General features: G+C 42.4%; 63 non-coding genes and 34 pseudogenes across 63 annotated transcripts; all 97 read right to left on the bottom strand.

The window, feature by feature from the left end:
• Positions 1-55: 55 nt before the first annotated feature.
• Positions 56-174, bottom strand: LOC139956903 (5S ribosomal RNA; annotated as a pseudogene).
• Positions 175-250: 76 nt separating this feature from the next.
• LOC139957922 (5S ribosomal RNA) lies at positions 251-369 on the bottom strand. The gene has a single exon (XR_011789586.1). It is a non-coding gene; the product is annotated as a 5S ribosomal RNA (ribosomal RNA).
• A 76-nt stretch (positions 370-445) lies between these two features.
• LOC139957641 (5S ribosomal RNA) lies at positions 446-564 on the bottom strand (annotated as a pseudogene).
• Positions 565-828: 264 nt separating this feature from the next.
• LOC139955768 (5S ribosomal RNA) lies at positions 829-947 on the bottom strand. Its single transcript, XR_011788998.1, has one exon. It is a non-coding gene; the product is annotated as a 5S ribosomal RNA (ribosomal RNA).
• Positions 948-1,023: 76 nt separating this feature from the next.
• Positions 1,024-1,142, bottom strand: LOC139957493 (5S ribosomal RNA; annotated as a pseudogene).
• Positions 1,143-1,406: 264 nt separating this feature from the next.
• LOC139956910 (5S ribosomal RNA) lies at positions 1,407-1,525 on the bottom strand (annotated as a pseudogene).
• Positions 1,526-1,598: 73 nt separating this feature from the next.
• Positions 1,599-1,717, bottom strand: LOC139955530 (5S ribosomal RNA). The gene has a single exon (XR_011788767.1). It is a non-coding gene; the product is annotated as a 5S ribosomal RNA (ribosomal RNA).
• Positions 1,718-1,793: 76 nt separating this feature from the next.
• Positions 1,794-1,912, bottom strand: LOC139955110 (5S ribosomal RNA). The gene has a single exon (XR_011788363.1). It is a non-coding gene; the product is annotated as a 5S ribosomal RNA (ribosomal RNA).
• A 76-nt stretch (positions 1,913-1,988) lies between these two features.
• Positions 1,989-2,107, bottom strand: LOC139957492 (5S ribosomal RNA; annotated as a pseudogene).
• A 264-nt stretch (positions 2,108-2,371) lies between these two features.
• Positions 2,372-2,490, bottom strand: LOC139956909 (5S ribosomal RNA; annotated as a pseudogene).
• A 73-nt stretch (positions 2,491-2,563) lies between these two features.
• LOC139955529 (5S ribosomal RNA) lies at positions 2,564-2,682 on the bottom strand. The gene has a single exon (XR_011788766.1). It is a non-coding gene; the product is annotated as a 5S ribosomal RNA (ribosomal RNA).
• Positions 2,683-2,758: 76 nt separating this feature from the next.
• Positions 2,759-2,877, bottom strand: LOC139957921 (5S ribosomal RNA). Its single transcript, XR_011789585.1, has one exon. It is a non-coding gene; the product is annotated as a 5S ribosomal RNA (ribosomal RNA).
• A 76-nt stretch (positions 2,878-2,953) lies between these two features.
• Positions 2,954-3,072, bottom strand: LOC139957920 (5S ribosomal RNA). The gene has a single exon (XR_011789584.1). It is a non-coding gene; the product is annotated as a 5S ribosomal RNA (ribosomal RNA).
• A 76-nt stretch (positions 3,073-3,148) lies between these two features.
• Positions 3,149-3,267, bottom strand: LOC139957919 (5S ribosomal RNA). The gene has a single exon (XR_011789583.1). It is a non-coding gene; the product is annotated as a 5S ribosomal RNA (ribosomal RNA).
• Positions 3,268-3,343: 76 nt separating this feature from the next.
• LOC139957918 (5S ribosomal RNA) lies at positions 3,344-3,462 on the bottom strand. The gene has a single exon (XR_011789581.1). It is a non-coding gene; the product is annotated as a 5S ribosomal RNA (ribosomal RNA).
• Positions 3,463-3,538: 76 nt separating this feature from the next.
• LOC139955527 (5S ribosomal RNA) lies at positions 3,539-3,657 on the bottom strand. Its single transcript, XR_011788764.1, has one exon. It is a non-coding gene; the product is annotated as a 5S ribosomal RNA (ribosomal RNA).
• Positions 3,658-3,733: 76 nt separating this feature from the next.
• On the bottom strand, positions 3,734-3,852 carry LOC139955109 (5S ribosomal RNA). Its single transcript, XR_011788362.1, has one exon. It is a non-coding gene; the product is annotated as a 5S ribosomal RNA (ribosomal RNA).
• A 76-nt stretch (positions 3,853-3,928) lies between these two features.
• LOC139957491 (5S ribosomal RNA) lies at positions 3,929-4,047 on the bottom strand (annotated as a pseudogene).
• A 264-nt stretch (positions 4,048-4,311) lies between these two features.
• Positions 4,312-4,430, bottom strand: LOC139956908 (5S ribosomal RNA; annotated as a pseudogene).
• Positions 4,431-4,503: 73 nt separating this feature from the next.
• Positions 4,504-4,622, bottom strand: LOC139955526 (5S ribosomal RNA). Its single transcript, XR_011788763.1, has one exon. It is a non-coding gene; the product is annotated as a 5S ribosomal RNA (ribosomal RNA).
• A 76-nt stretch (positions 4,623-4,698) lies between these two features.
• Positions 4,699-4,817, bottom strand: LOC139955108 (5S ribosomal RNA). The gene has a single exon (XR_011788361.1). It is a non-coding gene; the product is annotated as a 5S ribosomal RNA (ribosomal RNA).
• Positions 4,818-4,893: 76 nt separating this feature from the next.
• Positions 4,894-5,012, bottom strand: LOC139957490 (5S ribosomal RNA; annotated as a pseudogene).
• Positions 5,013-5,276: 264 nt separating this feature from the next.
• LOC139956905 (5S ribosomal RNA) lies at positions 5,277-5,395 on the bottom strand (annotated as a pseudogene).
• A 73-nt stretch (positions 5,396-5,468) lies between these two features.
• LOC139955525 (5S ribosomal RNA) lies at positions 5,469-5,587 on the bottom strand. The gene has a single exon (XR_011788762.1). It is a non-coding gene; the product is annotated as a 5S ribosomal RNA (ribosomal RNA).
• Positions 5,588-5,663: 76 nt separating this feature from the next.
• Positions 5,664-5,782, bottom strand: LOC139957917 (5S ribosomal RNA). The gene has a single exon (XR_011789580.1). It is a non-coding gene; the product is annotated as a 5S ribosomal RNA (ribosomal RNA).
• Positions 5,783-5,858: 76 nt separating this feature from the next.
• LOC139957916 (5S ribosomal RNA) lies at positions 5,859-5,977 on the bottom strand. The gene has a single exon (XR_011789579.1). It is a non-coding gene; the product is annotated as a 5S ribosomal RNA (ribosomal RNA).
• A 76-nt stretch (positions 5,978-6,053) lies between these two features.
• Positions 6,054-6,172, bottom strand: LOC139957914 (5S ribosomal RNA). Its single transcript, XR_011789577.1, has one exon. It is a non-coding gene; the product is annotated as a 5S ribosomal RNA (ribosomal RNA).
• A 76-nt stretch (positions 6,173-6,248) lies between these two features.
• Positions 6,249-6,367, bottom strand: LOC139957912 (5S ribosomal RNA). Its single transcript, XR_011789576.1, has one exon. It is a non-coding gene; the product is annotated as a 5S ribosomal RNA (ribosomal RNA).
• A 76-nt stretch (positions 6,368-6,443) lies between these two features.
• On the bottom strand, positions 6,444-6,562 carry LOC139955524 (5S ribosomal RNA). Its single transcript, XR_011788761.1, has one exon. It is a non-coding gene; the product is annotated as a 5S ribosomal RNA (ribosomal RNA).
• Positions 6,563-6,638: 76 nt separating this feature from the next.
• On the bottom strand, positions 6,639-6,757 carry LOC139955107 (5S ribosomal RNA). Its single transcript, XR_011788360.1, has one exon. It is a non-coding gene; the product is annotated as a 5S ribosomal RNA (ribosomal RNA).
• Positions 6,758-6,833: 76 nt separating this feature from the next.
• LOC139957489 (5S ribosomal RNA) lies at positions 6,834-6,952 on the bottom strand (annotated as a pseudogene).
• A 264-nt stretch (positions 6,953-7,216) lies between these two features.
• Positions 7,217-7,335, bottom strand: LOC139956904 (5S ribosomal RNA; annotated as a pseudogene).
• A 73-nt stretch (positions 7,336-7,408) lies between these two features.
• LOC139955522 (5S ribosomal RNA) lies at positions 7,409-7,527 on the bottom strand. The gene has a single exon (XR_011788760.1). It is a non-coding gene; the product is annotated as a 5S ribosomal RNA (ribosomal RNA).
• A 76-nt stretch (positions 7,528-7,603) lies between these two features.
• LOC139957911 (5S ribosomal RNA) lies at positions 7,604-7,722 on the bottom strand. Its single transcript, XR_011789575.1, has one exon. It is a non-coding gene; the product is annotated as a 5S ribosomal RNA (ribosomal RNA).
• Positions 7,723-7,798: 76 nt separating this feature from the next.
• Positions 7,799-7,917, bottom strand: LOC139957910 (5S ribosomal RNA). Its single transcript, XR_011789574.1, has one exon. It is a non-coding gene; the product is annotated as a 5S ribosomal RNA (ribosomal RNA).
• Positions 7,918-7,993: 76 nt separating this feature from the next.
• LOC139957640 (5S ribosomal RNA) lies at positions 7,994-8,112 on the bottom strand (annotated as a pseudogene).
• A 283-nt stretch (positions 8,113-8,395) lies between these two features.
• LOC139956460 (5S ribosomal RNA) lies at positions 8,396-8,514 on the bottom strand. Its single transcript, XR_011789379.1, has one exon. It is a non-coding gene; the product is annotated as a 5S ribosomal RNA (ribosomal RNA).
• Positions 8,515-8,590: 76 nt separating this feature from the next.
• Positions 8,591-8,709, bottom strand: LOC139957909 (5S ribosomal RNA). Its single transcript, XR_011789573.1, has one exon. It is a non-coding gene; the product is annotated as a 5S ribosomal RNA (ribosomal RNA).
• A 76-nt stretch (positions 8,710-8,785) lies between these two features.
• Positions 8,786-8,904, bottom strand: LOC139957456 (5S ribosomal RNA; annotated as a pseudogene).
• A 76-nt stretch (positions 8,905-8,980) lies between these two features.
• Positions 8,981-9,099, bottom strand: LOC139957488 (5S ribosomal RNA; annotated as a pseudogene).
• A 264-nt stretch (positions 9,100-9,363) lies between these two features.
• On the bottom strand, positions 9,364-9,482 carry LOC139955767 (5S ribosomal RNA). The gene has a single exon (XR_011788997.1). It is a non-coding gene; the product is annotated as a 5S ribosomal RNA (ribosomal RNA).
• Positions 9,483-9,558: 76 nt separating this feature from the next.
• LOC139957908 (5S ribosomal RNA) lies at positions 9,559-9,677 on the bottom strand. Its single transcript, XR_011789572.1, has one exon. It is a non-coding gene; the product is annotated as a 5S ribosomal RNA (ribosomal RNA).
• A 76-nt stretch (positions 9,678-9,753) lies between these two features.
• LOC139957907 (5S ribosomal RNA) lies at positions 9,754-9,872 on the bottom strand. The gene has a single exon (XR_011789571.1). It is a non-coding gene; the product is annotated as a 5S ribosomal RNA (ribosomal RNA).
• A 76-nt stretch (positions 9,873-9,948) lies between these two features.
• LOC139955766 (5S ribosomal RNA) lies at positions 9,949-10,067 on the bottom strand. The gene has a single exon (XR_011788996.1). It is a non-coding gene; the product is annotated as a 5S ribosomal RNA (ribosomal RNA).
• A 76-nt stretch (positions 10,068-10,143) lies between these two features.
• On the bottom strand, positions 10,144-10,262 carry LOC139957906 (5S ribosomal RNA). The gene has a single exon (XR_011789570.1). It is a non-coding gene; the product is annotated as a 5S ribosomal RNA (ribosomal RNA).
• Positions 10,263-10,338: 76 nt separating this feature from the next.
• LOC139957639 (5S ribosomal RNA) lies at positions 10,339-10,457 on the bottom strand (annotated as a pseudogene).
• Positions 10,458-10,740: 283 nt separating this feature from the next.
• Positions 10,741-10,859, bottom strand: LOC139957905 (5S ribosomal RNA). The gene has a single exon (XR_011789569.1). It is a non-coding gene; the product is annotated as a 5S ribosomal RNA (ribosomal RNA).
• A 76-nt stretch (positions 10,860-10,935) lies between these two features.
• On the bottom strand, positions 10,936-11,054 carry LOC139957904 (5S ribosomal RNA). Its single transcript, XR_011789568.1, has one exon. It is a non-coding gene; the product is annotated as a 5S ribosomal RNA (ribosomal RNA).
• A 76-nt stretch (positions 11,055-11,130) lies between these two features.
• Positions 11,131-11,249, bottom strand: LOC139957455 (5S ribosomal RNA; annotated as a pseudogene).
• A 76-nt stretch (positions 11,250-11,325) lies between these two features.
• LOC139956125 (5S ribosomal RNA) lies at positions 11,326-11,444 on the bottom strand (annotated as a pseudogene).
• Positions 11,445-11,708: 264 nt separating this feature from the next.
• LOC139955765 (5S ribosomal RNA) lies at positions 11,709-11,827 on the bottom strand. The gene has a single exon (XR_011788995.1). It is a non-coding gene; the product is annotated as a 5S ribosomal RNA (ribosomal RNA).
• A 76-nt stretch (positions 11,828-11,903) lies between these two features.
• Positions 11,904-12,022, bottom strand: LOC139955159 (5S ribosomal RNA). The gene has a single exon (XR_011788410.1). It is a non-coding gene; the product is annotated as a 5S ribosomal RNA (ribosomal RNA).
• A 76-nt stretch (positions 12,023-12,098) lies between these two features.
• LOC139956744 (5S ribosomal RNA) lies at positions 12,099-12,217 on the bottom strand (annotated as a pseudogene).
• A 76-nt stretch (positions 12,218-12,293) lies between these two features.
• Positions 12,294-12,412, bottom strand: LOC139957235 (5S ribosomal RNA; annotated as a pseudogene).
• A 283-nt stretch (positions 12,413-12,695) lies between these two features.
• On the bottom strand, positions 12,696-12,814 carry LOC139957901 (5S ribosomal RNA). The gene has a single exon (XR_011789566.1). It is a non-coding gene; the product is annotated as a 5S ribosomal RNA (ribosomal RNA).
• Positions 12,815-12,890: 76 nt separating this feature from the next.
• Positions 12,891-13,009, bottom strand: LOC139957900 (5S ribosomal RNA). Its single transcript, XR_011789565.1, has one exon. It is a non-coding gene; the product is annotated as a 5S ribosomal RNA (ribosomal RNA).
• Positions 13,010-13,085: 76 nt separating this feature from the next.
• LOC139955542 (5S ribosomal RNA) lies at positions 13,086-13,204 on the bottom strand. Its single transcript, XR_011788779.1, has one exon. It is a non-coding gene; the product is annotated as a 5S ribosomal RNA (ribosomal RNA).
• Positions 13,205-13,280: 76 nt separating this feature from the next.
• LOC139957708 (5S ribosomal RNA) lies at positions 13,281-13,399 on the bottom strand (annotated as a pseudogene).
• A 264-nt stretch (positions 13,400-13,663) lies between these two features.
• Positions 13,664-13,782, bottom strand: LOC139957899 (5S ribosomal RNA). The gene has a single exon (XR_011789564.1). It is a non-coding gene; the product is annotated as a 5S ribosomal RNA (ribosomal RNA).
• A 76-nt stretch (positions 13,783-13,858) lies between these two features.
• LOC139957454 (5S ribosomal RNA) lies at positions 13,859-13,977 on the bottom strand (annotated as a pseudogene).
• Positions 13,978-14,053: 76 nt separating this feature from the next.
• Positions 14,054-14,172, bottom strand: LOC139956124 (5S ribosomal RNA; annotated as a pseudogene).
• A 264-nt stretch (positions 14,173-14,436) lies between these two features.
• Positions 14,437-14,555, bottom strand: LOC139955763 (5S ribosomal RNA). Its single transcript, XR_011788993.1, has one exon. It is a non-coding gene; the product is annotated as a 5S ribosomal RNA (ribosomal RNA).
• A 76-nt stretch (positions 14,556-14,631) lies between these two features.
• LOC139955857 (5S ribosomal RNA) lies at positions 14,632-14,750 on the bottom strand. Its single transcript, XR_011789082.1, has one exon. It is a non-coding gene; the product is annotated as a 5S ribosomal RNA (ribosomal RNA).
• Positions 14,751-14,826: 76 nt separating this feature from the next.
• On the bottom strand, positions 14,827-14,945 carry LOC139955132 (5S ribosomal RNA). The gene has a single exon (XR_011788384.1). It is a non-coding gene; the product is annotated as a 5S ribosomal RNA (ribosomal RNA).
• Positions 14,946-15,021: 76 nt separating this feature from the next.
• Positions 15,022-15,140, bottom strand: LOC139955520 (5S ribosomal RNA). Its single transcript, XR_011788758.1, has one exon. It is a non-coding gene; the product is annotated as a 5S ribosomal RNA (ribosomal RNA).
• A 76-nt stretch (positions 15,141-15,216) lies between these two features.
• Positions 15,217-15,335, bottom strand: LOC139955762 (5S ribosomal RNA). The gene has a single exon (XR_011788992.1). It is a non-coding gene; the product is annotated as a 5S ribosomal RNA (ribosomal RNA).
• Positions 15,336-15,411: 76 nt separating this feature from the next.
• LOC139957898 (5S ribosomal RNA) lies at positions 15,412-15,530 on the bottom strand. The gene has a single exon (XR_011789563.1). It is a non-coding gene; the product is annotated as a 5S ribosomal RNA (ribosomal RNA).
• A 76-nt stretch (positions 15,531-15,606) lies between these two features.
• Positions 15,607-15,725, bottom strand: LOC139957897 (5S ribosomal RNA). The gene has a single exon (XR_011789562.1). It is a non-coding gene; the product is annotated as a 5S ribosomal RNA (ribosomal RNA).
• A 76-nt stretch (positions 15,726-15,801) lies between these two features.
• On the bottom strand, positions 15,802-15,920 carry LOC139955541 (5S ribosomal RNA). The gene has a single exon (XR_011788778.1). It is a non-coding gene; the product is annotated as a 5S ribosomal RNA (ribosomal RNA).
• Positions 15,921-15,996: 76 nt separating this feature from the next.
• LOC139957707 (5S ribosomal RNA) lies at positions 15,997-16,115 on the bottom strand (annotated as a pseudogene).
• A 264-nt stretch (positions 16,116-16,379) lies between these two features.
• LOC139957896 (5S ribosomal RNA) lies at positions 16,380-16,498 on the bottom strand. Its single transcript, XR_011789561.1, has one exon. It is a non-coding gene; the product is annotated as a 5S ribosomal RNA (ribosomal RNA).
• Positions 16,499-16,574: 76 nt separating this feature from the next.
• Positions 16,575-16,693, bottom strand: LOC139957453 (5S ribosomal RNA; annotated as a pseudogene).
• Positions 16,694-16,769: 76 nt separating this feature from the next.
• Positions 16,770-16,888, bottom strand: LOC139957451 (5S ribosomal RNA; annotated as a pseudogene).
• Positions 16,889-17,152: 264 nt separating this feature from the next.
• On the bottom strand, positions 17,153-17,271 carry LOC139955761 (5S ribosomal RNA). Its single transcript, XR_011788991.1, has one exon. It is a non-coding gene; the product is annotated as a 5S ribosomal RNA (ribosomal RNA).
• Positions 17,272-17,347: 76 nt separating this feature from the next.
• On the bottom strand, positions 17,348-17,466 carry LOC139955065 (5S ribosomal RNA). The gene has a single exon (XR_011788317.1). It is a non-coding gene; the product is annotated as a 5S ribosomal RNA (ribosomal RNA).
• A 76-nt stretch (positions 17,467-17,542) lies between these two features.
• LOC139955064 (5S ribosomal RNA) lies at positions 17,543-17,661 on the bottom strand. The gene has a single exon (XR_011788316.1). It is a non-coding gene; the product is annotated as a 5S ribosomal RNA (ribosomal RNA).
• A 76-nt stretch (positions 17,662-17,737) lies between these two features.
• LOC139955922 (5S ribosomal RNA) lies at positions 17,738-17,856 on the bottom strand. The gene has a single exon (XR_011789148.1). It is a non-coding gene; the product is annotated as a 5S ribosomal RNA (ribosomal RNA).
• A 76-nt stretch (positions 17,857-17,932) lies between these two features.
• Positions 17,933-18,051, bottom strand: LOC139955760 (5S ribosomal RNA). Its single transcript, XR_011788990.1, has one exon. It is a non-coding gene; the product is annotated as a 5S ribosomal RNA (ribosomal RNA).
• A 76-nt stretch (positions 18,052-18,127) lies between these two features.
• LOC139957895 (5S ribosomal RNA) lies at positions 18,128-18,246 on the bottom strand. The gene has a single exon (XR_011789560.1). It is a non-coding gene; the product is annotated as a 5S ribosomal RNA (ribosomal RNA).
• A 76-nt stretch (positions 18,247-18,322) lies between these two features.
• On the bottom strand, positions 18,323-18,441 carry LOC139957638 (5S ribosomal RNA; annotated as a pseudogene).
• Positions 18,442-18,724: 283 nt separating this feature from the next.
• LOC139955224 (5S ribosomal RNA) lies at positions 18,725-18,843 on the bottom strand. Its single transcript, XR_011788471.1, has one exon. It is a non-coding gene; the product is annotated as a 5S ribosomal RNA (ribosomal RNA).
• Positions 18,844-18,919: 76 nt separating this feature from the next.
• Positions 18,920-19,038, bottom strand: LOC139957234 (5S ribosomal RNA; annotated as a pseudogene).
• A 282-nt stretch (positions 19,039-19,320) lies between these two features.
• Positions 19,321-19,439, bottom strand: LOC139956748 (5S ribosomal RNA; annotated as a pseudogene).
• A 76-nt stretch (positions 19,440-19,515) lies between these two features.
• Positions 19,516-19,634, bottom strand: LOC139957706 (5S ribosomal RNA; annotated as a pseudogene).
• Positions 19,635-19,899: 265 nt separating this feature from the next.
• Positions 19,900-20,018, bottom strand: LOC139955759 (5S ribosomal RNA). The gene has a single exon (XR_011788989.1). It is a non-coding gene; the product is annotated as a 5S ribosomal RNA (ribosomal RNA).
• A 76-nt stretch (positions 20,019-20,094) lies between these two features.
• Positions 20,095-20,213, bottom strand: LOC139957894 (5S ribosomal RNA). The gene has a single exon (XR_011789559.1). It is a non-coding gene; the product is annotated as a 5S ribosomal RNA (ribosomal RNA).
• Positions 20,214-20,289: 76 nt separating this feature from the next.
• Positions 20,290-20,408, bottom strand: LOC139957637 (5S ribosomal RNA; annotated as a pseudogene).
• A 450-nt stretch (positions 20,409-20,858) lies between these two features.
• On the bottom strand, positions 20,859-20,977 carry LOC139956384 (5S ribosomal RNA). The gene has a single exon (XR_011789372.1). It is a non-coding gene; the product is annotated as a 5S ribosomal RNA (ribosomal RNA).
• Positions 20,978-21,053: 76 nt separating this feature from the next.
• Positions 21,054-21,172, bottom strand: LOC139957486 (5S ribosomal RNA; annotated as a pseudogene).
• Positions 21,173-21,622: 450 nt separating this feature from the next.
• Positions 21,623-21,741, bottom strand: LOC139957893 (5S ribosomal RNA). The gene has a single exon (XR_011789558.1). It is a non-coding gene; the product is annotated as a 5S ribosomal RNA (ribosomal RNA).
• A 76-nt stretch (positions 21,742-21,817) lies between these two features.
• On the bottom strand, positions 21,818-21,936 carry LOC139957892 (5S ribosomal RNA). Its single transcript, XR_011789557.1, has one exon. It is a non-coding gene; the product is annotated as a 5S ribosomal RNA (ribosomal RNA).
• A 76-nt stretch (positions 21,937-22,012) lies between these two features.
• Positions 22,013-22,131, bottom strand: LOC139955540 (5S ribosomal RNA). Its single transcript, XR_011788777.1, has one exon. It is a non-coding gene; the product is annotated as a 5S ribosomal RNA (ribosomal RNA).
• Positions 22,132-22,207: 76 nt separating this feature from the next.
• On the bottom strand, positions 22,208-22,326 carry LOC139957636 (5S ribosomal RNA; annotated as a pseudogene).
• Positions 22,327-22,776: 450 nt separating this feature from the next.
• LOC139957889 (5S ribosomal RNA) lies at positions 22,777-22,895 on the bottom strand. The gene has a single exon (XR_011789555.1). It is a non-coding gene; the product is annotated as a 5S ribosomal RNA (ribosomal RNA).
• Positions 22,896-22,971: 76 nt separating this feature from the next.
• Positions 22,972-23,090, bottom strand: LOC139957888 (5S ribosomal RNA). Its single transcript, XR_011789554.1, has one exon. It is a non-coding gene; the product is annotated as a 5S ribosomal RNA (ribosomal RNA).
• Positions 23,091-23,165: 75 nt separating this feature from the next.
• LOC139957887 (5S ribosomal RNA) lies at positions 23,166-23,284 on the bottom strand. Its single transcript, XR_011789553.1, has one exon. It is a non-coding gene; the product is annotated as a 5S ribosomal RNA (ribosomal RNA).
• Positions 23,285-23,360: 76 nt separating this feature from the next.
• On the bottom strand, positions 23,361-23,479 carry LOC139957405 (5S ribosomal RNA; annotated as a pseudogene).
• Positions 23,480-23,957: the final 478 nt, after the last annotated feature.

Below are 23,957 nucleotides of genomic sequence, written 5' to 3'. Positions count from 1 at the left end.
CCATTTCACTTTCTCATCGTCGTGGCAACATAGTGTTATCAATTAGGAAAATAAAAGCCTACGGCATCCAGTATTTCCAGGCGGTCACCCATCCAAGTACTGACTGCGCTCTACGTTGCTTGACTTCGGTGATCGGACGAGAACCGGTATAGTCAACGTGATATGGCCGTAGACATAACAACAGGTCAATGTAGGCCATTTCAATTTCTCATCGTCGTGGCAACATAGTGTTATCAATTGTGAAAATAAAAGCCTACGGCACCCAGTATTCCCAGGCGGTCACCCATCCAAGTACTGACTGCGCTCTACGTTGCTTGACTTCGGTGATCGGACGAGAACCGGTATAGTCAACGTGATATGGCCGTAGACATAACAACAGGTCAATGAAGGCCATTTCAATTTTTCATCGTCGTGGCAACATAGTGTTATCAATTAGGAAAATAAAAGCCTACGGCACCCAGTATTCCCAGGCGGTCACCCATCCAAGTACTGACTGCGCTCTACGTTGCTTGACTTACCTGATCGGACGAGAACCGGTATAGTCATCGTGATGTGGCCGTAGACATTCTAGGAGGTGAAATGTAGGCTACTTGTTTGCTAGGTTATGATGAGTGCACTTAATATATATATTATACATGAATGGATTTAATATATTTTATGTTAATCTATATTTGACATATATATGTATAAAATTATAATATATAAAAACAAACGAGTTATTTATTAATATATTAGATTTTCAAATCGCTTTCCTTGTGGCAAGACAATGTAGGCCATTTCAATTTCTCATCGTCGTGGCAACATAGTGTTATCAATTGTGAAAATAAAAGCCTACGGCACCCAGTATTTCCAGGCGGTCACCCATCCAAGTACTGACTGCGCTCTACGTTGCTTGACTTCGGTGATCGGACGAGAACCGGTATAGTCAACGTGATATGGCCGTAGACATAACAAGAGGTCAATGGAGGCCATTTCAATTTCTCATCGTCGTGGCAACATAGTGTTACCAATTGTGAAAATAAAAGCCTACGGCACCCAGTATTCCCAGGCGGTCATCCATCCAAGTACTGACTGCGCTCTACGTTGCTTGACTTACCTGATCGGACGAGAACCGGTATAGTCAACGTGATGTGGCCGTAGACATTACAAGAGGTGAAATGCAGGCTACTTGTGTGGTAGGTTATGATGAGTGGATTTAATATATATATTATACATGAATGGATTTAATATATATTATGTTAATCTATATTTTACATATATATGTAGAAAATTCTAATACATAAAAACAAAGTAGTTATTTATTAATATATTCGATTTTCAAATCGCTTTCCTTGTGGCAAGACAATGTAGGCCATTTCAATTTTTCATCGTCGTGGCAACATAGTGTTATCAATTAGGAAAATAAAAGCCTACGGCACCCAGTATTCCCAGGCGGTCACCCATCCAAGTACTGACTGCGCTCTACCTTGCTTGACTTCGGTGATCGGACGAGAACCGGTATAGTCAACGTGATATGGCCGTTTACATAAGAGGTCAATGTAGGCCATTTGACTTTCTCATCGTCGTGGCAACATAGTGTTATCAATTGTGAAAATAAAAGCCTACGGCACCCAGTATTCCCAGGCGGTCACCCATCCAAGTACTGACTGCGCTCTACCTTGCTTGACTTCGGTGATCGGACGAGAACCGGTATAGTCAACGTGATATGGCCGTAGACATAACAACAGGTCAATGTAGGCCATTTCAATTTCTCATCGTCGTGGCAACATAGTGTTATCAATTGTGAAAATAAAAGCCTACGGCACCCAGTATTCCCAGGCGGTCACCCATCCAAGTACTGACTGCGCTCTACGTTGCTTACCTTCGGTGATCGGACGAGAACCGGTATAGTCAACGTGATATGGCCGTAGACATAACAAGAGGTCAATGGAGGCCATTTGAATTTCTCATCGTCGTGGCAACATAGTGTTACCAATTGTGAAAATAAAAGCCTACGGCACCCAGTATTCCCAGGCGGTCATCCATCCAAGTACTGACTGCGCTCTACGTTGCTTGACTTACCTGATCGGACGAGAACCGGTATAGTCAACGTGATGTGGCCGTAGACATTACAAGAGGTGAAATGCAGGCTACTTGTGTGGTAGGTTATGATGAGTGGATTTAATATATATATTATACATGAATGGATTTAATATATATTATGTTAATCTATATTTTACATATATATGTAGAAAATTCTAATACATAAAAACAAAGTAGTTATTTATTAATATATTCGATTTTCAAATCGCTTTCCTTGTGGCAAGACAATGTAGGCCATTTCAATTTTTCATCGTCGTGGCAACATAGTGTTATCAATTAGGAAAATAAAAGCCTACGGCACCCAGTATTCCCAGGCGGTCACCCATCCAAGTACTGACTGCGCTCTACCTTGCTTGACTTCGGTGATCGGACGAGAACCGGTATAGTCAACGTGATATGGCCGTTTACATAAGAGGTCAATGTAGGCCATTTCACTTTCTCATCGTCGTGGCAACATAGTGTTATCAATTAGGAAAATAAAAGCCTACGGCACCCAGTATTCCCAGGCGGTCACCCATCCAAGTACTGACTGCGCTCTACCTTGCTTGACTTCGGTGATCGGACGAGAACCGGTATAGTCAACGTGATATGGCCGTAGACATAACAACAGGTCAATGTAGGCCATTTCAATTTCTCATCGTCGTGGCAACATAGTGTTATCAATTGTGAAAATAAAAGCCTACGGCACCCAGTATTCCCAGGCGGTCACCCATCCAAGTACTGACTGCGCTCTACGTTGCTTGACTTCGGTGATCGGACGAGAACCGGTATAGTCAACGTGATATGGCCGTAGACATAACAAGAGGTCAATGTAGGCCATTTCACTTTCTCATCGTCGTGGCAACATAGTGTTATCAATTAGGAAAATAAAAGCCTACGGCACCCAGTATTCCCAGGCGGTCACCCATCCAAGTACTGACTGCGCTCTACGTTGCTTGACTTCGGTGATCGGACGAGAACCGGTATAGTCAACGTGATATGGCCGTAGACATAACAACAGGTCAATGTAGGCCATTTCAATTTCTCATCGTCGTGGCAACATAGTGTTATCAATTGTGAAAATAAAAGCCTACGGCACCCAGTATTCCCAGGCGGTCACCCATCCAAGTACTGACTGCGCTCTACGTTGCTTGACTTCGGTGATCGGACGAGAACCGGTATAGTCAACGTGATATGGCCGTAGACATAACAAGAGGTCAATGTAGGCCATTTCACTTTCTCATCGTCGTGGCAACATAGTGTTATCAATTAGGAAAATAAAAGCCTACGGCACCCAGTATTCCCAGGCGGTCACCCATCCAAGTACTGACTGCGCTCTACGTTGCTTGACTTCGGTGATCGGACGAGAACCGGTATAGTCAACGTGATATGGCCGTAGACATAACAAGAGGTCAATGTAGGCCATTTGACTTTCTCATCGTCGTGGCAACATAGTGTTATCAATTGTGAAAATAAAAGCCTACGGCACCCAGTATTCCCAGGCGGTCACCCATCCAAGTACTGACTGCGCTCTACCTTGCTTGACTTCGGTGATCGGACGAGAACCGGTATAGTCAACGTGATATGGCCGTAGACATAACAACAGGTCAATGTAGGCCATTTCAATTTCTCATCGTCGTGGCAACATAGTGTTATCAATTGTGAAAATAAAAGCCTACGGCACCCAGTATTCCCAGGCGGTCACCCATCCAAGTACTGACTGCGCTCTACGTTGCTTACCTTCGGTGATCGGACGAGAACCGGTATAGTCAACGTGATATGGCCGTAGACATAACAAGAGGTCAATGGAGGCCATTTGAATTTCTCATCGTCGTGGCAACATAGTGTTACCAATTGTGAAAATAAAAGCCTACGGCACCCAGTATTCCCAGGCGGTCATCCATCCAAGTACTGACTGCGCTCTACGTTGCTTGACTTACCTGATCGGACGAGAACCGGTATAGTCAACGTGATGTGGCCGTAGACATTACAAGAGGTGAAATGCAGGCTACTTGTGTGGTAGGTTATGATGAGTGGATTTAATATATATATTATACATGAATGGATTTAATATATATTCTGTTAATCTATATTTTACATATATATGTAGAAAATTCTAATACATAAAAACAAAGTAGTTATTTATTAATATATTCGATTTTCAAATCGCTTTCCTTGTGGCAAGACAATGTAGGCCATTTCAATTTTTCATCGTCGTGGCAACATAGTGTTATCAATTAGGAAAATAAAAGCCTACGGCACCCAGTATTCCCAGGCGGTCACCCATCCAAGTACTGACTGCGCTCTACCTTGCTTGACTTCGGTGATCGGACGAGAACCGGTATAGTCAACGTGATATGGCCGTTTACATAAGAGGTCAATGTAGGCCATTTGACTTTCTCATCGTCGTGGCAACATAGTGTTATCAATTGTGAAAATAAAAGCCTACGGCACCCAGTATTCCCAGGCGGTCACCCATCCAAGTACTGACTGCGCTCTACCTTGCTTGACTTCGGTGATCGGACGAGAACCGGTATAGTCAACGTGATATGGCCGTAGACATAACAACAGGTCAATGTAGGCCATTTCAATTTCTCATCGTCGTGGCAACATAGTGTTATCAATTGTGAAAATAAAAGCCTACGGCACCCAGTATTCCCAGGCGGTCACCCATCCAAGTACTGACTGCGCTCTACGTTGCTTACCTTCGGTGATCGGACGAGAACCGGTATAGTCAACGTGATATGGCCGTAGACATAACAAGAGGTCAATGGAGGCCATTTGAATTTCTCATCGTCGTGGCAACATAGTGTTACCAATTGTGAAAATAAAAGCCTACGGCACCCAGTATTCCCAGGCGGTCATCCATCCAAGTACTGACTGCGCTCTACGTTGCTTGACTTACCTGATCGGACGAGAACCGGTATAGTCAACGTGATGTGGCCGTAGACATTACAAGAGGTGAAATGCAGGCTACTTGTGTGGTAGGTTATGATGAGTGGATTTAATATATATATTATACATGAATGGATTTAATATATATTATGTTAATCTATATTTTACATATATATGTAGAAAATTCTAATACATAAAAACAAAGTAGTTATTTATTAATATATTCGATTTTCAAATCGCTTTCCTTGTGGCAAGACAATGTAGGCCATTTCAATTTTTCATCGTCGTGGCAACATAGTGTTATCAATTAGGAAAATAAAAGCCTACGGCACCCAGTATTCCCAGGCGGTCACCCATCCAAGTACTGACTGCGCTCTACCTTGCTTGACTTCGGTGATCGGACGAGAACCGGTATAGTCAACGTGATATGGCCGTTTACATAAGAGGTCAATGTAGGCCATTTCACTTTCTCATCGTCGTGGCAACATAGTGTTATCAATTAGGAAAATAAAAGCCTACGGCACCCAGTATTCCCAGGCGGTCACCCATCCAAGTACTGACTGCGCTCTACCTTGCTTGACTTCGGTGATCGGACGAGAACCGGTATAGTCAACGTGATATGGCCGTAGACATAACAACAGGTCAATGTAGGCCATTTCAATTTCTCATCGTCGTGGCAACATAGTGTTATCAATTGTGAAAATAAAAGCCTACGGCACCCAGTATTCCCAGGCGGTCACCCATCCAAGTACTGACTGCGCTCTACGTTGCTTGACTTCGGTGATCGGACGAGAACCGGTATAGTCAACGTGATATGGCCGTAGACATAACAAGAGGTCAATGTAGGCCATTTCACTTTCTCATCGTCGTGGCAACATAGTGTTATCAATTAGGAAAATAAAAGCCTACGGCACCCAGTATTCCCAGGCGGTCACCCATCCAAGTACTGACTGCGCTCTACGTTGCTTGACTTCGGTGATCGGACGAGAACCGGTATAGTCAACGTGATATGGCCGTAGACATAACAACAGGTCAATGTAGGCCATTTCAATTTCTCATCGTCGTGGCAACATAGTGTTATCAATTGTGAAAATAAAAGCCTACGGCACCCAGTATTCCCAGGCGGTCACCCATCCAAGTACTGACTGCGCTCTACGTTGCTTGACTTCGGTGATCGGACGAGAACCGGTATAGTCAACGTGATATGGCCGTAGACATAACAAGAGGTCAATGTAGGCCATTTCACTTTCTCATCGTCGTGGCAACATAGTGTTATCAATTAGGAAAATAAAAGCCTACGGCACCCAGTATTCCCAGGCGGTCACCCATCCAAGTACTGACTGCGCTCTACGTTGCTTGACTTCGGTGATCGGACGAGAACCGGTATAGTCAACGTGATATGGCCGTAGACATAACAAGAGGTCAATGTAGGCCATTTGACTTTCTCATCGTCGTGGCAACATAGTGTTATCAATTGTGAAAATAAAAGCCTACGGCACCCAGTATTCCCAGGCGGTCACCCATCCAAGTACTGACTGCGCTCTACCTTGCTTGACTTCGGTGATCGGACGAGAACCGGTATAGTCAACGTGATATGGCCGTAGACATAACAACAGGTCAATGTAGGCCATTTCAATTTCTCATCGTCGTGGCAACATAGTGTTATCAATTGTGAAAATAAAAGCCTACGGCACCCAGTATTCCCAGGCGGTCACCCATCCAAGTACTGACTGCGCTCTACGTTGCTTACCTTCGGTGATCGGACGAGAACCGGTATAGTCAACGTGATATGGCCGTAGACATAACAAGAGGTCAATGGAGGCCATTTGAATTTCTCATCGTCGTGGCAACATAGTGTTACCAATTGTGAAAATAAAAGCCTACGGCACCCAGTATTCCCAGGCGGTCATCCATCCAAGTACTGACTGCGCTCTACGTTGCTTGACTTACCTGATCGGACGAGAACCGGTATAGTCAACGTGATGTGGCCGTAGACATTACAAGAGGTGAAATGCAGGCTACTTGTGTGGTAGGTTATGATGAGTGGATTTAATATATATATTATACATGAATGGATTTAATATATATTCTGTTAATCTATATTTTACATATATATGTAGAAAATTCTAATACATAAAAACAAAGTAGTTATTTATTAATATATTCGATTTTCAAATCGCTTTCCTTGTGGCAAGACAATGTAGGCCATTTCAATTTTTCATCGTCGTGGCAACATAGTGTTATCAATTAGGAAAATAAAAGCCTACGGCACCCAGTATTCCCAGGCGGTCACCCATCCAAGTACTGACTGCGCTCTACCTTGCTTGACTTCGGTGATCGGACGAGAACCGGTATAGTCAACGTGATATGGCCGTTTACATAAGAGGTCAATGTAGGCCATTTGACTTTCTCATCGTCGTGGCAACATAGTGTTATCAATTGTGAAAATAAAAGCCTACGGCACCCAGTATTCCCAGGCGGTCACCCATCCAAGTACTGACTGCGCTCTACCTTGCTTGACTTCGGTGATCGGACGAGAACCGGTATAGTCAACGTGATATGGCCGTAGACATAACAACAGGTCAATGTAGGCCATTTCAATTTCTCATCGTCGTGGCAACATAGTGTTATCAATTGTGAAAATAAAAGCCTACGGCACCCAGTATTCCCAGGCGGTCACCCATCCAAGTACTGACTGCGCTCTACGTTGCTTGACTTCGGTGATCGGACGAGAACCGGTATAGTCAACGTGATATGGCCGTAGACATAACAAGAGGTAAATGTAGGCCATTTCACTTTCTCATCGTCGTGGCAACATAGTGTTATCAATTATGAAAATAAAAGCCTACGGCACCCAGTATTCCCAGGCGGTCACCCATCCAAGTACTGACTGCGCTCTACGTTGCTTGACTTCGGTGATCGGACGAGAACCGGTATAGTCAACGTGATATGGCCGTAGACATAACAACAGGTCAATGAAGGCCATTTCAATTTTTCATCGTCGTGGCAACATAGTGTTATCAATTAGGAAAATAAAAGCCTACGGCACCCAGTATTCCCAGGCGGTCACCCATCCAAGTACTGACTGCGCTCTACGTTGCTTGACTTACCTGATCGGACGAGAACCGGTATAGTCATCGTGATGTGGCCGTAGACATTCTAGGAGGTGAAATGTAGGCTACTTGTTTGGTAGGTTATGATGAGTGCACTTAATATATATATTATACATGAATGGATTTAATATATATTATGTTAATCTATATTTTACATATATATGTATAAAATGATCATATATAAAAACAATCGAGTTATTTACTAATATATTTGATTTTCAAATCGCTTTCCTTCTGTCAAGACACTTTCCTTGTGGCAAGACAATGTAGGCCATTTCAATTTCTCATCGTCGTGGCAACATAGTGTTATCAATTGTGAAAATAAAAGCCTACGGCACCCAGTATTCCCAGGCGGTCACCCATCCAAGTACTGACTTCGCTCTACGTTGCTTGACTTCGGTGATCGGACGAGAACCGGTATAGTCAACGTGATATGGCCGTAGACATAACAAGAGGTCAATGTAGGCCATTTCAATTTTTCATCGTCGTGGCAACATAGTGTTATCAATTAGGAAAATAAAAGCCTACGGCACCCAGTATTCCCAGGCGGTCACCCATCCAAGTACTGACTGCGCTCTACGTTGCTTGACTTCGGTGATCGGACGAGAACCGGTATAGTCAACGTGATATGGCCGTAGACATAACAAGAGCTCAATGCAGGCCATTTGAATTTTTCATCGTCGTGGCAACATAGTGTTATCAATTAGGAAAATAAAAGCCTACGGCACCCAGTATTCCCAGGCGGTCATCCATCCAAGTACTGACTGCGCTCTACGTTGCTTGACTTACCTGATCGGACGAGAACCGGTATAGTCAACGTGATATGGCCGTAGACATAACAAGAGGTCAATGGAGGCCATTTGAATTTCTCATCGTCGTGGCAACATAGTGTTATCAATTGTGAAAATAAAAGCCTACGGCACCCAGTATTCCCAGGCGGTCATCCATCCAAGTACTGACTGCGCTCTACGTTGCTTGACTTACCTGATCGGACGAGAACCGGTATAGTCAACGTGATGTGGCCGTAGACATTACAAGAGGTGAAATGCAGGCTACTTGTGTGGTAGGTTATGATGAGTGGATTTAATATATATATTATACATGAATGGATTTAATATATATTATGTTAATCTATATTTTACATATATATGTAGAAAATTCTAATACATAAAAACAAAGTAGTTATTTATTAATATATTCGATTTTCAAATCGCTTTCCTTGTGGCAAGACAATGTAGGCCATTTCAATTTCTCATCGTCGTGGCAACATAGTGTTATCAATTAGGAAAATAAAAGCCTACGGCACCCAGTATTTCCAGGCGGTCACCCATCCAAGTACTGACTGCGCTCTACGTTGCTTGACTTCGGTGATCGGACGAGAACCGGTATAGTCAACGTGATATGGCCGTAGACATAACAACTGGTCAATGTAGGCCATTTCAATTTCTCATCGTCATGGCAACATAGTGTTATCAATTGTGAAAATAAAAGCCTACGGCACCCAGTATTCCCAGGCGGTCACCCATCCAAGTACTGACTGCGCTCTACGTTGCTTGACTTCGGTGATCGGACGAGAACCGGTATAGTCAACGTGATATGGCCGTAGACATAACAACAGGTCAATGTAGGCCATTTCACTTTCTCATCGTCGTGGCAACATAGTGTTATCAATTGTGAAAATAAAAGCCTACGGCACCCAGTATTCCCAGGCGGTCACCCATCCAAGTACTGACTGCGCTCTACGTTGCTTGACTTCGGTGATCGGACGAGAACCGGTATAGTCAACGTGATATGGCCGTAGACATAACAACAGGTCAATGTAGGCCATTTCACTTTCTCATCGTCGTGGCAACATAGTGTTATCAATTAGGAAAATAAAAGCCTACGGCACCCAGTATTTCCAGGCGGTCACCCATCCAAGTACTGACTGCGCTCTACGTTGCTTGACTTCGGTGATCGGACGAGAACCGGTATAGTCAACGTGATATGGCCGTAGACTTAACAACAGGTCAATGTAGGCCATTTCAATTTCTCATCGTCGTGGCAACATAGTGTTATCAATTGTGAAAATAAAAGCCTACGGCACCCAGTATTCCCAGGCGGTCACCCATCCAAGTACTGACTGCGCTCTACGTTGCTTGACTTCGGTGATCGGACGAGAACCGGTATAGTCAACGTGATATGGCCGTAGACATAACAACAGGTCAATGAAGGCCATTTCAATTTTTCATCGTCGTGGCAACATAGTGTTATCAATTAGGAAAATAAAAGCCTACGGCACCCAGTATTCCCAGGCGGTCACCCATCCAAGTACTGACTGCGCTCTACGTTGCTTGACTTACCTGATCGGACGAGAACCGGTATAGTCATCGTGATGTGGCCGTAGACATTCTAGGAGGTGAAATGTAGGCTACTTGTTTGGTAGGTTATGATGAGTGCACTTAATATATATATTATACATGAATGGATTTAATATATATTATGTTAATCTATATTTTACATATATATGTATAAAATGATCATATATAAAAACAATCGAGTTATTTACTAATATATTTGATTTTCAAATCGCTTTCCTTCAGTCAAGACACTTTCCTTGTGGCAAGACAATGTAGGCCATTTCAATTTCTCATCGTCGTGGCAACATAGTGTTATCAATTGTGAAAATAAAAGCCTACGGCACCCAGTATTCCCAGGCGGTCACCCATCCAAGTACTGACTGCGCTCTACGTTGCTTGACTTCGGTGATCGGACGAGAACCGGTATAGTCAACGTGATATGGCCGTAGACATAACAAGAGGTCAATGTAGGCCATTTCAATTTTTCATCGTCGTGGCAACATAGTGTTATCAATTAGGAAAATAAAAGCCTACGGCACCCAGTATTCCCAGGCGGTCACCCATCCAAGTACTGACTGCGCTCTACGTTGCTTGACTTCGGTGATCGGACGAGAACCGGTATAGTCAACGTGATATGGCCGTAGACATAACAAGAGCTCAATGCAGGCCATTTGAATTTTTCATCGTCGTGGCAACATAGTGTTATCAATTAGGAAAATAAAAGCCTACGGCACCCAGTATTCCCAGGCGGTCATCCATCCAAGTACTGACTGCGCTCTACGTTGCTTGACTTACCTGATCGGACGAGAACCGGTATAGTCAACGTGATATGGCCGTAGACATAACAAGAGGTCAATGGAGGCCATTTCAATTTCTCATCGTCGTGGCAACATAGTGTTATCAATTGTGAAAATAAAAGCCTACGGCACCCAGTATTCCCAGGCGGTCATCCATCCAAGTACTGACTGCGCTCTACGTTGCTTGACTTCGGTGATCGGACGAGAACCGGTATAGTCAACGTGATGTGGCCGTAGACATTACAAGAGGTGAAATGCAGGCTACTTGTGTGGTAGGTTATGATGAGTGGATTTAATATATATATTATACATGAATGGATTTAATATATATTATGTTAATCTATATTTTACATATATATGTAGAAAATTCTAATACATAAAAACAAAGTAGTTATTTATTAATATATTCGATTTTCAAATCGCTTTCCTTGTGGCAAGACAATGTAGGCCATTTCAATTTCTCATCGTCGTGGCAACATAGTGTTATCAATTAGGAAAATAAAAGCCTACGGCACCCAGTATTTCCAGGCGGTCACCCATCCAAGTACTGACTGCGCTCTACGTTGCTTGACTTCGGTGATCGGACGAGAACCGGTATAGTCAACGTGATATGGCCGTAGACATAACAACTGGTCAATGTAGGCCATTTCAATTTCTCATCGTCGTGGCAACATAGTGTTATCAATTAGGAAAATAAAAGCCTACGGCACCCAGTATTCCCAGGCGGTCACCCATCCAAGTACTGACTGCGCTCTACGTTGCTTGACTTCGGTGATCGGACGAGAACCGGAATAGTCAACGTGATATGGCCGTAGACATAACAAGAGGTCAATGTAGGCCATTTCAATTTTTCATCGTCGTGGCAACATAGTGTTATCAATTAGGAAAATAAAAGCCTACGGCATCCAGTATTCCCAGGCGGTCACCCATCCAAGTACTGACTGCGCTCTTCGTTGCTTGACTTCGGTGATCTGACGAGAACCGGTATAGTCAACGTGATATGGCCGTAGACATAACAACAGGTCAATGTAGGCCATTTCAATTTCTCATCGTCGTGGCAACATAGTGTTATCAATGAGGAAAATAAGAGCCTACGGCACCCAGTATTCCCAGGCGGTCACCAATCCAAGTACTGACTGCGCTCTACGTTGCTTGACTTCGGTGATCGGACGAGAACCGGTATAGTCATCGTGATGTGGCCGTAGACATTCTAGGAGGTGAAATGTAGGCTACTTGTTTGGTAGGTTATGATGAGTGCACTTAATATATATATTATACATGAATGGATTTAATATATATTATGTTAATCTATATTTTACATATATATGTATAAAATGATCATATATAAAAACAATCGAGTTATTTACTAATATATTTGATTTTCAAATCGCTTTCCTTCTGTCAAGACACTTTCCTTTTGGCAAGACAATGTAGGCCATTTCAATTTCTCATCGTCGTGGCAACATAGTGTTATCAATTGTGAAAATAAAAGCCTACGGCACCCAGTATTCCCAGGCGGTCACCCATCCAAGTACTGACTGCGCTCTACGTTGCTTGACTTCGGTGATCGGACGAGAACCGGTATAGTCAACGTGATATGGCCGTAGACATAACAAGAGGTCAATGTAGGCCATTTCAATTTTTCATCGTCGTGGCAACATAGTGTTATCAATTAGGAAAATAAAAGCCTACGGCACCCAGTATTCCCAGGCGGTCACCCATCCAAGTACTGACTGCGCTCTACGTTGCTTGACTTCGGTGATCGGACGAGAACCGGTATAGTCAACGTGATATGGCCGTAGACATAACAAGGGGTCAATGGAGGCCATTTCAATTTCTCATCGTCGTGGCAACATAGTGTTATCAATTGTGAAAATAAAAGCCTACGGCACCCAGTATTCCCAGGCGGTCATCCATCCAAGTACTGACTGCGCTCTACGTTGCTTGACTTCGGTGATCGGACGAGAACCGGTATAGTCAACGTGATATGGCCGTAGACATAACAAGAGCTCAATGCAGGCCATTTGAATTTTTCATCGTCGTGGCAACATAGTGTTATCAATTAGGAAAATAAAAGCCTACGGCACCCAGTATTCCCAGGCGGTCATCCATCCAAGTACTGACTGCGCTCTACGTTGCTTGACTTACCTGATCGGACGAGAACCGGTATAGTCAACGTGATGTTGCCGTAGACATTACAAGAGGTGAAATGCAGGCTACTTGTGTGGTAGGTTATGATGAGTGGATTTAATATATATATTATACATGAATGGATTTAATATATATTATGTTAATCTATATTTTACATGTATATGTAGAAAATTCTAATACATAAAAACAAAGTAGTTATTTATTAATATATTCGATTTTCAAATCGCTTTCCTTGTGGCAAGACAATGTAGGCCATTTCAATTTCTCATCGTCGTGGCAACATAGTGTTATCAATTAGGAAAATAAAAGCCTACGGCACCCAGTATTCCCAGGCGGTCACCCATCCAAGTACTGACTGCGCTCTACGTTGCTTGACTTCGGTGATCGGACGAGAACCGGTATAGTCAACGTGATATGGCCGTAGACATAACAAGAGCTCAATGCAGGCCATTTGAATTTTTCATCGTCGTGGCAACATAGTGTTATCAATTAGGAAAATAAAAGCCTACGGCACCCAGTATTCCCAGGCGGTCATCCATCCAAGTACTGACTGCGCTCTACGTTGCTTGACTTACCTGATCGGACGAGAACCGGTATAGTCAACGTGATATGGCCGTAGACATAACAAGAGGTCAATGGAGGCCATTTGAATTTCTCATCGTCGTGGCAACATAGTGTTATCAATTGTGAAAATAAAAGCCTACGGCACCCAGTATTCCCAGGCGGTCATCCATCCAAGTACTGACTGCGCTCTACGTTGCTTGACTTCGGTGATCGGACGAGAACCGGTATAGTCAACGTGATGTGGCCGTAGACATTACAAGAGGTGAAATGCAGGCTACTTGTGTGGTAGGTTATGATGAGTGGATTTAATATATATATTATACATGAATGGATTTAATATATATTATGTTAATCTATATTTTACATATATATGTAGAAAATTCTAATACATAAAAACAAAGTAGTTATTTATTAATATATTCGATTTTCAAATCGCTTTCCTTGTGGCAAGACAATGTAGGCCATTTCAATTTCTCATCGTCGTGGCAACATAGTGTTATCAATTAGGAAAATAAAAGCCTACGGCACCCAGTATTTCCAGGCGGTCACCCATCCAAGTACTGACTGCGCTCTACGTTGCTTGACTTCGGTGATCGGACGAGAACCGGTATAGTCAACGTGATATGGCCGTAGACATAACAACTGGTCAATGTAGGCCATTTCAATTTCTCATCGTCATGGCAACATAGTGTTATCAATTGTGAAAATAAAAGCCTACGGCACCCAGTATTCCCAGGCAGTCACCCATCCGAGTACTGACTGCGCTCTACGTTGCTTGACTTCGGTGATCGGACGAGAACCGGTATAGTCAACGTGATATGGCCGTAGACATAACAACAGGTCAATGTAGGCCATTTCACTTTCTCATCGTCGTGGCAACATAGTGTTATCAATTGTGAAAATAAAAGCCTACGGCACCCAATATTCCCAGGCGGTCACCCATCCAAGTACTGACTGCGCTCTACGTTGCTTGACTTCGGTGATCGGACGAGAACCGGTATAGTCAACGTGATATGGCCGTAGACATAACAAGAGGTCAATGTAGGCCATTTCACTTTCTCATCGTCGTGGCAACATAGTGTTATCAATTAGGAAAATAAAAGCCTACGGCACCCAGTATTCCCAGGCGGTCACCCATCCAAGTACTGACTGCGCTCTACCTTGCTTGACTTCGGTGATCGGACGAGAACCGGTATAGTCAACGTGATATGGCCGTAGACATAACAACAGGTCAATGTAGGCCATTTCAATTTCTCATCGTCGTGGCAACATAGTGTTATCAATTAGGAAAATAAAAGCCTACGGCACCCAGTATTTCCAGGCGGTCACCCATCCAAGTACTGACTGCGCTCTACGTTGCTTGACTTCGGTGATCGGACGAGAACCGGTATAGTCAACGTGATATGGCCGTAGACATAACAACTGGTCAATGTAGGCCATTTCAATTTCTCATCGTCATGGCAACATAGTGTTATCAATTGTGAAAATAAAAGCCTACGGCACCCAGTATTCCCAGGCGGTCACCCATCCAAGTACTGACTGCGCTCTACGTTGCTTGACTTCGGTGATCGGACGAGAACCGGTATAGTCAACGTGATATGGCCGTAGACATAACAACAGGTCAATGTAGGCCATTTCACTTTCTCATCGTCGTGGCAACATAGTGTTATCAATTAGGAAAATAAAAGCCTACGGCACCCAGTATTCCCAGGCGGTCACCCATCCAAGTACTGACTGCGCTCTACGTTGCTTGACTTCGGTGATCGGACGAGAACCGGTATAGTCAACGTGATATGGCCGTAGACATAACAAGGGGTCAATGGAGGCCATTTCAATTTCTCATCGTCGTGGCAACATAGTGTTATCAATTGTGAAAATAAAAGCCTACGGCACCCAGTATTCCCAGGCGGTCATCCATCCAAGTACTGACTGCGCTCTACGTTGCTTGACTTCGGTGATCGGACGAGAACCGGTATAGTCAACGTGATATGGCCGTAGACATAACAAGAGCTCAATGCAGGCCATTTGAATTTTTCATCGTCGTGGCAACATAGTGTTATCAATTAGGAAAATAAAAGCCTACGGCACCCAGTATTCCCAGGCGGTCATCCATCCAAGTACTGACTGCGCTCTACGTTGCTTGACTTACCTGATCGGACGAGAACCGGTATAGTCAACGTGATGTTGCCGTAGACATTACAAGAGGTGAAATGCAGGCTACTTGTGTGGTAGGTTATGATGAGTGGATTTAATATATATATTATACATGAATGGATTTAATATATATTATGTTAATCTATATTTTACATGTATATGTAGAAAATTCTAATACATAAAAACAAAGTAGTTATTTATTAATATATTCGATTTTCAAATCGCTTTCCTTGTGGCAAGACAATGTAGGCCATTTCAATTTCTCATCGTCGTGGCAACATAGTGTTATCAATTAGGAAAATAAAAGCCTACGGCACCCAGTATTCCCAGGCGGTCACCCATCCAAGTACTGACTGCGCTCTACGTTGCTTGACTTCGGTGATCGGACGAGAACCGGTATAGTCAACGTGATATGGCCGTAGACATAACAAGAGCTCAATGCAGGCCATTTGAATTTTTCATCGTCGTGGCAACATAGTGTTATCAATTAGGAAAATAAAAGCCTACGGCACCCAGTATTCCCAGGCGGTCATCCATCCAAGTACTGACTGCGCTCTACGTTGCTTGACTTACCTGATCGGACGAGAACCGGTATAGTCAACGTGATATGGCCGTAGACATAACAAGAGGTCAATGGAGGCCATTTGAATTTCTCATCGTCGTGGCAACATAGTGTTATCAATTGTGAAAATAAAAGCCTACGGCACCCAGTATTCCCAGGCGGTCACCCATCCAAGTACTGACTGCGCTCTACGTTGCTTGACTTACCTGATCGGACGAGAACCGGTATAGTCAACGTGATGTGGCCGTAGACATTACAAGAGGTGAAATGCAGGCTACTTGTGTGGTAGGTTATGATGAGTGGATTTAATATATATATTATACATGAATGGATTTAATATATATTATGTTAATCTATATTTTACATATATATGTAGAAAATTCTAATACATAAAAACAAAGTAGTTATTTATTAATATATTCGATTTTCAAATCGCTTTCCTTGTGGCAAGACAATGTAGGCCATTTCAATTTCTCATCGTCGTGGCAACATAGTGTTATCAATTAGGAAAATAAAAGCCTACGGCACCCAGTATTTCCAGGCGGTCACCCATCCAAGTACTGACTGCGCTCTACGTTGCTTGACTTCGGTGATCGGACGAGAACCGGTATAGTCAACGTGATATGGCCGTAGACATAACAACTGGTCAATGTAGGCCATTTCAATTTCTCATCGTCATGGCAACATAGTGTTATCAATTGTGAAAATAAAAGCCTACGGCACCCAGTATTCCCAGGCGGTCACCCATCCGAGTACTGACTGCGCTCTACGTTGCTTGACTTCGGTGATCGGACGAGAACCGGTATAGTCAACGTGATATGGCCGTAGACATAACAACTGGTCAATGTAGGCCATTTCAATTTCTCATCGTCATGGCAACATAGTGTTATCAATTGTGAAAATAAAAGCCTACGGCACCCAGTATTCCCAGGCGGTCACCCATCCGAGTACTGACTGCGCTCTACGTTGCTTGACTTCGGTGATCGGACGAGAACCGGTATAGTCAACGTGATATGGCCGTAGACATAACAACAGGTCAATGTAGGCCATTTCACTTTCTCATCGTCGTGGCAACATAGTGTTATCAATTGTGAAAATAAAAGCCTACGGCACCCAATATTCCCAGGCGGTCACCCATCCAAGTACTGACTGCGCTCTACCTTGCTTGACTTCGGTGATCGGACGAGAACCGGTATAGTCAACGTGATATGGCCGTAGACATAACAACAGGTCAATGTAGGCCATTTCAATTTCTCATCGTCGTGGCAACATAGTGTTATCAATTAGGAAAATAAAAGCCTACGGCACCCAGTATTTCCAGGCGGTCACCCATCCAAGTACTGACTGCGCTCTACGTTGCTTGACTTCGGTGATCGGACGAGAACCGGTATAGTCAACGTGATATGGCCGTAGACATAACAACTGGTCAATGTAGGCCATTTCAATTTCTCATCGTCATGGCAACATAGTGTTATCAATTGTGAAAATAAAAGCCTACGGCACCCAGTATTCCCAGGCGGTCACCCATCCAAGTACTGACTGCGCTCTACGTTGCTTGACTTCGGTGATCGGACGAGAACCGGTATAGTCAACGTGATATGGCCGTAGACATAACAACAGGTCAATGAAGGCCATTTCAATTTTTCATCGTCGTGGCAACATAGTGTTATCAATTAGGAAAATAAAAGCCTACGGCACCCAGTATTCCCAGGCGGTCACCCATCCAAGTACTGACTGCGCTCTACGTTGCTTGACTTACCTGATCGGACGAGAACCGGTATAGTCATCGTGATGTGGCCGTAGACATTCTAGGAGGTGAAATGTAGGCTACTTGTTTGGTAGGTTATGATGAGTGCACTTAATATATATATTATACATGAATGGATTTAATATATATTATGTTAATCTATATTTTACATATATATGTATAAAATTATCATATATAAAAACAATCGAGTTATTTACTAATATATTTGATTTTCAAATCGCTTTCCTTCTGTCAAGACACTTTCCTTGTGGCAAGACAATGTAGGCCATTTCAATTTCTCATCGTCGTGGCAACATAGTGTTATCAATTGTGAAAATAAAAGCCTACGGCACCCAGTATTCCCAGGCGGTCACCCATCCAAGTACTGACTGCGCTCTTCGTTGCTTGACTTCGGTGATCTGACGAGAACCGGTATAGTCAACGTGATATGGCCGTAGACATAACAACAGGTCAATGTAGGCCATTTCAATTTCTCATCGTCGTGGCAACATAGTGTTATCAATGAGGAAAATAAGAGCCTACGGCACCCAGTATTCCCAGGCGGTCACCAATCCAAGTACTGACTGCGCTCTACGTTGCTTGACTTCGGTGATCGGACGAGAACCGGTATAGTCATCGTGATGTGGCCGTAGACATTCTAGGAGGTGAAATGTAGGCTACTTGTTTGGTAGGTTATGATGAGTGCACTTAATATATATATTATACATGAATGGATTTAATATATATTATGTTAATCTATATTTTACATATATATGTATAAAATTATCATATATAAAAACAATCGAGTTATTTACTAATATATTTGATTTTCAAATCGCTTTCCTTCTGTCAAGACACTATCTTTTGGCAAGACAATGTAGGCCATTTCAATTTCTCATCGTCGTGGCAACATAGTGTTATCAATTGTGAAAATAAAAGCCTACGGCACCCAGTATTCCCAGGCGGTCATCCATCCAAGTACTGACTGCGCTCTATGTTGCTTGACTTCGGTGATCGGACGAGAACCGGTATAGTCAACGTGATATGGCCGTAGACATAACAAGAGCTCAATGCAGGCCATTTGAATTTTTCATCGTCGTGGCAACATAGTGTTATCAATTAGGAAAATAAAAGCCTACGGCACCCAGTATTCCCAGGCGGTCATCCATCCAAGTACTGACTGCGCTCTACGTTGCTTGACTTACCTGATCGGACGAGAACCGGTATAGTCAACGTGATGTTGCCGTAGACATTACAAGAGGTGAAATGCAGGCTACTTGTGTGGTAGGTTATGATGAGTGGATTTAATATATATATTATACATGAATGGATTTAATATATATTATGTTAATCTATATTTTACATGTATATGTAGAAAATTCTAATACATAAAAACAAAGTAGTTATTTATTAATATATTCGATTTTTCAAATCGCTTTCCTTGTGGCAAGACAATGTAGGCCATTTCAATTTCTCATCGTCGTGGCAACATAGTGTTATCAATTAGGAAAATAAAAGCCTACGGCACCCAGTATTTCCAGGCGGTCACCCATCCAAGTACTGACTGCGCTCTACGTTGCTTGACTTCGGTGATCGGACGAGAACCGGTATAGTCAACGTGATATGGCCGTAGACATAACAAGAGGTCAATGGAGGCCATTTCAATTTCTCGTCGTCGTGGCAACATAGTGTTATCAATTAGGAAAATAAAAGCCTACGGCACCCAGTATTCCCAGGCGGTCACCCATCCAAGTACTGACTGCGCTCTACGTTGCTTGACTTCGGTGATCGGACGAGAACCGGTATAGTCAACGTGATATGGCCGTAGACATAACAACAGGTCAATGAAGGCCATTTCAATTTTTCATCGTCGTGGCAACATAGTGTTATCAATTAGGAAAATAAAAGCCTACGGCACCCAGTATTCCCAGGCGGTCACCCATCCAAGTACTGACTGCGCTCTACGTTGCTTGACTTACCTGATCGGACGAGAACCGGTATAGTCATCGTGATGTGGCCGTAGACATTCTAGGAGGTGAAATGTAGGCTACTTGTTTGGTAGGTTATGATGAGTGCACTTAATATATATATTATACATGAATGGATTTAATATATATTATGTTAATCTATATTTTACATATATATGTATAAAATGATCATTCATTCATTCATTTATTTGTTTTTTCACATAAATATTACAATGTGAATGGAAGTCTTCTGAAAAGCCTATGCTGGCATAACAAAACAGAAGACTCCCATGAAGAAAAGATAGAAAATAGTGAAAGTAATGTTAATAACAATACATAAACGCTTCAATATGTGATCATATATAAAGACAATCGAGTTATTTACTAATATATTTGATTTTTTAATCGCTTTCCTTCTGTCAAGACACTTTCCTTGTGGCAAGACAATGTAGGCCATTTCAATTTCTCATCGTCGTGGCAACATAGTGTTATCAATTGTTAAAATAAAAGCCTACGGCACCCAGTATTCCCAGGCGGTCACCCATCCAAGTACTGACTGCGCTCAACGTTGCTTGACTTCGGTGATCGGACGAGAACCGGTATAGTCAACGTGATATGGCCGTAGACATAACAAGAGGTCAATGGAGGCCATTTCAATTTCTCATCGTCGTGGCAACATAGTGTTATCAATTAGGAAAATAAAAGCCTACGGCACCCAGTATTCCCAGGCGGTCACCCATCCAAGTACTGACTACGCTCTACGTTGCTTGACTTACCTGATCGGACGAGAACCGGTATAGTCATCGTGATGTGGCCGTAGACATTCTAGGAGGTGAAATGTAGGCTACTTGTTTGGTAGGTTATGATGAGTGCACTTAATATATATATTATACATGAATGGATTTAATATATATTATGTTAATCTATATTTTACATATATATGTAGAAAATGATCATTCATTCATTCATTTATTTGTTTTTTCACATAAATATTACAATGTGAATGGAAGTCTTCTGAAAAGCCTATGCTGGCTTAACAAAACAGAAGACTCCCATGAAGAAAAGATAGAAAATAGTGAAAGTAATGTTAATAACAATACATAAACGCTTCGATATGTGATCATATATAAAAACAATCGAGTTATTTACTAATATATTTGATTTTCAAATCGCTTTCCTTCTGTCAAGACACTTTCCTTGTGGCAAGACAATGTAGGCCATTTCAATTTCTCATCGTCGTGGCAACATAGTGTTATCAATTGTGAAAATAAAAGCCTACGGCACCCAGTATTCCCAGGCGGTCACCCATCCAAGTACTGACTGCGCTCTACGTTGCTTGACTTCGGTGATCGGACGAGAACCGGTATAGTCAACGTGATATGGCCGTAGACATAACAAGAGGTCAATGGAGGCCATTTCAATTTCTCATCGTCGTGGCAACATAGTGTTATCAATTGTGAAAATAAAAGCCTACGGCACCCAGTATTCCCAGGCGGTCACCCATCCAAGTACTGACTGCGCTCTACGTTGCTTGACTTCGGTGATCGGACGAGAACCGGTATAGTCAACGTGATATGGCCGTAGACATAAGAAGAGGTCAATGGAGGCCATTTCAATTTCTCATCGTCGTGGCAACATAGTGTTATCAATTGTGAAAATAAAAGCCTACGGCACCCAGTATTCCCAGGCGGTCATCCATCCAAGTACTGACTGCGCTCTACGTTGCTTGACTTCGGTGATCGGACGAGAACCGGTATAGTCAACGTGATATGGCCGTAGACATAACAAGAGCTCAATGCAGGCCATTTGAATTTTTCATCGTCGTGGCAACATAGTGTTATCAATTAGGAAAATAAAAGCCTACGGCACCCAGTATTCCCAGGCGGTCACCCATCCAAGTACTGACTGCGCTCTACGTTGCTTGACTTACCTGATCGGACGAGAACCGGTATAGTCATCGTGATGTGGCCGTAGACATTCTAGGAGGTGAAATATAGGCTACTTGTTTGGTAGGTTATGATGAGTGCACTTAATATATATATTATACATGAATGGATTTAATATATATTATGTTAATCTATATTTTACATATATATGTAGAAAATGATCATTCATTCATTCATTCATTTGTTTTTTCACATAAATATTACAATGTGAATGGAAGTCTTCTGAAAAGCCTATGCTGGCTTAACAAAACAGAAGACTCCCATGAAGAAAAGATAGAAAATAGTGAAAGTAATGTTAATAACAATACATAAACGCTTCAATATGTGATCATATATAAAAACAATCGAGTTATTTACTAATATATTTGATTTTCAAATCGCTTTCCTTCTGTCAAGACACTTTCCTTGTGGCAAGACAATGTAGGCCATTTCAATTTCTCATCGTCGTGGCAACATAGTGTTATCAATTGTGAAAATAAAAGCCTACGGCACCCAGTATTCCCAGGCGGTCACCCATCCAAGTACTGACTGCGCTCTACGTTGCTTGACTTCGGTGATCGGACGAGAACCGGTATAGTCAACGTGATATGGCCGTAGACATAACAAGAGGTCAATGGAGGCCATTTCAATTTCTCATCGTCGTGGCAACATAGTGTTATCAATTGTGAAAATAAAAGCCTACGGCACCCAGTATTCCCAGGCGGTCACCCATCCAAGTACTGACTGCGCTCTACGTTGCTTGACTTCGGTGATCGGACGAGAACCGGTATAGTCAACGTGATATGGCCGTAGACATAACAAGAGGTCAATGTAGGCCATTTCAATTTTTCATCGTCGTGGCAACATAGTGTTATCAATAAGGAAAATAAAGCCTACGGCACCCAGTATTCCCAGGCGGTCACCCATCCAAGTACTGACTGCGCTCTACGTTGCTTGACTTCGGTGATCGGACGAGAACCGGTATAGTCAACGTGATATGGCCGTAGACATAACAAGAGGTCAATGGAGGCCATTTCAATTTCTCATCGTCGTGGCAACATAGTGTTATCAATTAGGAAAATAAAAGCCTACGGCACCCAGTAATCCCAGGCGGTCACCCATCCAAGTACTGACTGCGCTCTTTGTTGCTTGACTTCGGTGATCGGACGAGAACCGGTATAGTCATCGTGATGTGGCCGTAGACATTCTAAGAGGTGAAATGTAGGCTACTTGTTTGGTAGGTTATGATGAGTGCACTTAATATATATATTATACATGCATGGATTTAATATATATTATTTTAATCTATATTTTACATATATATGTAGAAAATTATAATATATAAAAACAAACGAGTTATTTATTAATATATTCGATTTTCAAATCGCTTTCCTTGTGGCAAGACACCTTCTTTGTGGCAAGACAATGTACGCGATTTCAATTTCTCATCGTCGTGGCAACATAGTGTTATCAATTATGAAATCGTGATGTGGCCGTAGACATTACAAGAGGTGAAATGTAGGCTAGTTGTTTGGTAGGTTATTATCAGTGGATTTAATATATATATTATAATGAATGTATTTAATATATATTCCGTTAATCTATATTTCACATATATATGTATTAAATTCTAATATATAAAAACAATCGAGTTATTTATTAATATATTCGATTTTCAAATC

The sequence above is a fragment of the Apostichopus japonicus genome, chromosome 17 (assembly GCF_037975245.1).
Source record: "Apostichopus japonicus isolate 1M-3 chromosome 17, ASM3797524v1, whole genome shotgun sequence".
Taxonomy (NCBI): domain Eukaryota; kingdom Metazoa; phylum Echinodermata; class Holothuroidea; order Aspidochirotida; family Stichopodidae; genus Apostichopus; species Apostichopus japonicus.
This window is presented reverse-complemented; position numbering and strand designations above follow the sequence as displayed.